This window comes from Palaemon carinicauda, chromosome 22 (assembly GCF_036898095.1).
Source record: "Palaemon carinicauda isolate YSFRI2023 chromosome 22, ASM3689809v2, whole genome shotgun sequence".
NCBI classification, from domain to species: Eukaryota; Metazoa; Arthropoda; class Malacostraca; order Decapoda; family Palaemonidae; genus Palaemon; species Palaemon carinicauda.
Genome location: NC_090746.1, coordinates 19147816 through 19154024, shown reverse-complemented (window position 1 = coordinate 19154024; position 6209 = coordinate 19147816). Strand labels below are relative to the sequence as shown.

Sequence of the window (6209 nt, the reverse complement as noted above, 5' to 3'; positions counted from 1 at the left end):
CAACACACATTGGTACAGTTAAGTCCATATTGTCTGCATTCACAAATCTTTATCTTGCAGTCTGACTTGCAAGAGCATTTGATAATCTTTAAAAGCGATTTTGGTGCAGTTTGAATACCTGTCATGATTTGCACTAGATACCTTCTGATAACTTGTCAACTCCATTCACGTGGTTTCAGATAATTCTTGCTTGAGGGTACACTCAGGCACACTATTCCATCATATTTCTCTTCCTCTTCTTTTTTTTTTTTTTAGTTTATACACTGTTATTAATATATTTTATTTTTCCTTGTTTCCTTTTCTCACTGAGCTATTTTCCCTGTTGGAGCCCTTGTGCTTATATCATCCTTCCTTTCCAAATAAGGTTGTAGCTTAGCAAGTAATAATAATAATAATAATAATAATAATAATAATAATAATATCACTTGCACCTGGTAGAGCTTATGGCTGATGTCTAGAAGTTAGCAACGTTGGAGGTACTCAAAATGAAGTCAGGTTCTAGCCTCCAATTATGTACGAAGTGAAAAATGATTTTGTCGCTAACAGCATAACTTAAAAAGAGCCACCATGTGCGCAGTGAGTAGGATTCGAACCTACGCGGGAAGATCCCATCTGATTTCTAGTCAGACGCCTTAACCACTCGGCCATCACTGCATGCATCGTCGAGATGGCTTTAAAGATACTTATTGAAAATAAAAGCAAAAAAATGTATAGGCTACCTAGTTTTATAAAGATCTGCTGGTAAAAGAATTACTTAGTGATGGGACAAGATCATATTCTCCTATATGGAGAAAATGATAGGATGGAAGGAAGTACTGATAGTTAAGAAAATGGATGAAATAGGTAGAGCAACCTTCGACTGTCCAGCATGTACAACAAAAAACATAGAGATTGAAGGAAAAATAAGACAAGGAACTACTGAATATATGGACCCAAGCTAGGCAGTATCGTAACTAACAAATTGAATAGCATTAGTAGAAATTATTACGTTAATACGGAATACTAAAACTGAATCATTGGTATTTGTAGATGATGTTTCCCCCAGGAAGGAAAGAAGGAATAGAATGTGCTATAAGTAATTGTCATAGTTTGGATATCTTAAAGAAGTTCACAATCAACACCTGAATAGCATTAGTAGAAATTATTACGTTAATACGGAATACTAAAACTGAATCATTGGCATTAGTAGATGATGATATTTCCCACAGGAAGGAAAGAAGGAATAGAATGGGCTATAAGTAACTGTCATAGTTTGGAGATCTTAAAGAAGTTCACAATCAACACCAACGCCCCAAAATCGGATGTATTAGTAACTAAGAAAAGAAAAAAGAAAGAAGAAGAGATCAAATCAAAAGTGAAGAGTGGTCCAGTAAGTTTAGTTGAAGAATATAAGTATATGGGAGATTGGAACACTGAGAAAGGAAACAAAGAATTGAGTATCAGTAAAAAAAGCCAGAGGGTCGCGTATATGACACAAGAAATAAGAAAATATGGAGATATGAGAAAAGTACGAAAGTGGCATTGGAAGTGAGAAAGAAAATATATGAAACAGTAGTAGTACCAACAATATTTGCTAATTTGGAGACCTGGAATGAAATAGGAGATAATGATATCAGAGATCTTTAAAACCTTCAAAATAGGATAATAAGAAAAGATGTATAAACAACCAGTAAGTACTCCACATTGGGGCATCCTTGCATAAACAGGAATATGGCCAGAGTCTTGCAGAATAGAATATAAAAAAATAATGCTCTTTCATAACAACATAAACTCTGATGAAAAGAGACTTGTAAGAGAGAAAATTGACGATCAGTGGAAGAACCCTTATGGAAAGCGCTGGAGTAACAGCATCAAAGAAATTTGTTGTAAACATGGAATTGAAACTGAAGAAATCAGAAATTAAGGGAAAATCAAAAAAAGAATTATGGAAAAGATAGAGGAAATTATTGAAGAAAATAAGAAAAGAGATAAAAATAAATAAAATTCATAGAAGGAAATGGCCCACAAGCCTTGTAAAAGAGAAATGGATCTGGATAAGGCAACCATTGAAATAAAGGCAAGAATAAATATAACTTCCACCAACGACAGGATTCCTTAAACAATCTGATTACGTAGAAATGAAGGCGTTATCTTTTCTGTTGTCATTCCGGTTAGTTTACTTTTCAAATTAAAAACTTGACAACATTTGTAGCAACCATGAAATTCCAGTTGAAAAACCATGTCCATATCAACTTTTCCATTTCAAACCTTAGAACTTGTTATCTCACTACTTGAAAAAAGAAAAAAAAAAAACACTTTTAAAACTAGTACCTAGCATACTCTATTTAACCATCTTTCTCACCCACGTATACATTAATATTTGTATATTACTTGTTAAAGTTAGTGGAACTATTGCGTCAAATTCCTACCAATAGCCTCTCAACGGTATTTGTCTACGTATGCATTATACGTTGTCCTTTCATAAAAGCGAACTGTAATATTCTGATTTGTTAAGCATCGCAATCGCATTTACACCTCATCAGCAATATGTATCCTAATATATACTGTACAGTATGTATGGATGACTTTTGTATGTATCCATGCCTATTGATGCAAAGGGCCTCGTGTTAGATTTCGCCAGTCGTCTCAATCTTGAACTTTTAAATCAATACCTCTCCATTCATCATCTCCTACTTTGTTTCATAGTCCTCAGCCATGTAGGCCTGGGTCTTCCAACTCTTCTAGTACCTTGTGGAGCTCAGTTGAATGTTTGGTGGAGTACGAAGAGAATGCCCAAACCATCTCCATCTACACCCACCATAACCTCACCAACATATGGCACTCCGGTAAACTCTCCTATAATCACACTTCTAATCCTGTCCTGTCATTTGAATCCCAATATCCTTTTGGGGCTTTGTTCTCAAATTTACCAAATCTATTGGATGTTGTTTCATTGTCATACCACGACTCATGTCCATACAGTAACATTGATCTCACTAAACTGATATATAGCCTGATTTTTATAAGTAATTTTAGGAGATTTGATTTCTAAATTTTACTTAACTTATCCATTGTCTGGTTTCCTTTTTTCAATCTTTCATTAAACTTAAAATTCTAAAGATCTGTATTAGAGATCATAGTTCCTAAATATTTAGATAATTCCACCTTATTAATCCTTTGCCTTCTAATGATATTTCATCTTCCATTGCATATTCCGTTCTCATTATCTCTGTCTTCCTTCTATTCATCTTGAGCCAGGCTCATGTTATATTTCATGCATTCTGGTAAGCAGGCTTTGCAAGTCCTGTGGTGTTCTACTAATAAGTACAGGGTCATCGGCATACTCTAGGTCAGCTAATTTCCTGTTACCAATCCAGTCCGATCCTTCTCCATCATCCCAAACTGTTGAGATACTACCACTAGAGAATTATGGGGTCATTTGACTGGCCAGACAATACTACATTGGATCCACTCTCTCTGGTTACGGTTCACTTTCCCTTTGCCTACACATACACCGAGTAGTCTGGCCTATTCTTTACATATTCACTTCTGTTCCCATACACCCGACAATACCGAGATCACCAAACAATTCTTATTCACCCAAGGGGTTAACTACTGCATTGTAATTGTTCAGCGGCTACGTCTCTTTTGTAAGGGTAATAGAGACTTTAGCTATGGTAACCAGCTCTTCTAGGAGAATGACACTCCAAAATCAAATCATCGTTCTCTAGTCTTAGGTAGTGCCACAGCCTCTGTACCATGGTCTTCCACTGTTTTGGGTTGGAGTTCTCTTGCTTGAGGGTACACTCAAGCACACTTTTCCATCTTATTTCTCTTCCTCTTGTCTTGTTAAACTTTCTATAGTTTATAAAGGAAATATCTATTTTAATGTTACTGTTCTTAAAATATTTCATTTTTCCTTGTTTCATTTCCTCACAGGGCTATTTTCCCTGTTGGAGCCCCTGGGCTTATAACATCCTACTTTTCCAACTAGGGTTGTAGCTCAGCAAGTAATAATAATAATAATAATAATAATAATAATATGCATTACAGAATCCATGGGGAGATAAACAACATAGTTGACAACATATTACCTTAGAGTACTCCACTGTTCACTGGAAATTCATTTGATAGGACTCCACTAACATTAACTTTGCACTTGCTATGCTCATGAACAGGCTTAATCAAATTCACATATTAAAGAGGAACTAACTCCACAATAACGTAGGACTCTCCACAAAATTGGCCGGTGCCCACTGTCAAAGACTTTTTCTTAGTCCACAAATGCCATCAAAAGTGGATTTATAAATTCTACACATTACTGTACCACATGTTTTGAAATTGAAATTTGGTCAGTACAACTTCCACCTTTTCTAAATCCTGCTTGCTCATCTTTAAGCTTTTCGTTAATCTTTCTCTCTATTCTCTTTAGAATGAGCATACTATATATTTTCAGGACAACTGACGTAAGTGTGATGCCTCTGTAATTATTGCAATAATTGCATAAATATATATGTATATGTATATATATATAAATATATATACAGTATATATATATATATATATATATATATATATATATATATATATATATATATATATATATATATATATATATATATTGAGGCCCTTTACGTTAATAGGCGTAGGAGATGATGAAGATGATGATATAATTATACTTACACTGTAAATAAATTATAAATAAATAAATTAATAAATAAATATAAATATATATATATATATATATATATATATATATATATATATATATATGTGTGTGTGTGTGTGTATGTCCATACAAAACCAAACGCACACATACACATATATTAGAATTTCCCCCATTAATTTCTTAATTTGAAATCCTTAATAAATTCAATACTTCGCGATATATAGTAAATTAACTATTAAGAACATCTGCCCCTTCATATACGGTATCCCAATTCTTCACTTTCACCGTCTTGAACTTCTCCACTGGATTATACTAATATGCAATACTACACCCAGTCAGTCTATACTTTCTTGTTTACAGATACAATACAATATGATACCGTACTAAGGTATTCTATTGTGTTGGTCTACGTCAGTATTAGTGTCGGCCCAAATTGCTTGTAAACTAAAATATGATAATTTTTAGATGTGTGTATTTAAAACGTTACACATATTTCTTTTTATATGTATGTATGTATGTATATATATATATATATATATATATATATATATATATATAAATATATATATAAATATATATATATATATTTATATATATAATTATTATTATTACTAGCCAAGCTACAACCCTAGTTGGAAAAGCAAGATGCTATACTCCCAAGGCCTCCAACAGGGAAAAATAGCCCAGTGAGGAAAGGAAATAAGGAAATAAATGAATGATGAGAATAAATTAACAATATATCATTCTAAAAACAGTAACATCGTCAAAACAGATATGTCCTATATAAACTATTAACAATGTCAAAAACAGATGTCATATATAAACAATAAAAAAAACTTATGTCAGCCTGGTGTACATAAAAACATTTGCTCCCACTTTGAACTTTTGAAGTTCTACTGATTCAACTACCCGATTAGGAAGATCATTCCACAATTTGGTAACAGCTGCAATAAAATTCGAGAATACCGTGTAGTATTGAGCCTCATGATGGAGAAGGCCTGGCTATTAGAATTAACTGTCTGCCTAGTATTACGAACAGGATAGAATTGTCCAGGGAGATCTGAATGTAAAGGATGGTCAGAGTTATGAAAAATCTTATGCGACGTGCATAATGAACTAATTGAACGACGGTGCCAAAGATTAATATCTAGATCAGGAATAAGAAATTTAATAGACCGTAAGTTTCTGTCCAACAAATTAAGATGAGAATCAGCAGCTGAACACCAGACAGGAGAACAATACTCAAAACAAGGTAGAATGAAAGGATAAAAACACTTCTTCAGAATAGATTGATCACCGAAAATCTTATAAGACTTTCTTAATAAGCCGAGAATTCTTTTGTGCAATTGAAGAAGACACAAACCTAATGTGTTTCTCAAAAGTAAATTTGCTGTCGAGAATCACACCTAAAATTTTAAACGAGTCATACATATTTAAAGAAACATTATCAATACTGAGATACGGATGTTGAGGAGCCACCGTCCTTGACCTACTTACAATCATACTTTGAGTTTTGTTAGGATTCAACTTCATACTCCATAATTTGCACCATGCACTAATT

General features: G+C 33.5%; 1 non-coding gene across 1 annotated transcript; it reads right to left on the bottom strand.

Annotated features, from left to right (window-relative positions):
* Positions 1-572: 572 nt before the first annotated feature.
* Positions 573-654, bottom strand: TRNAS-AGA (transfer RNA serine (anticodon AGA)). Its single transcript has one exon. It is a non-coding gene; the product is annotated as a tRNA-Ser (tRNA).
* Positions 655-6209: the final 5555 nt, after the last annotated feature.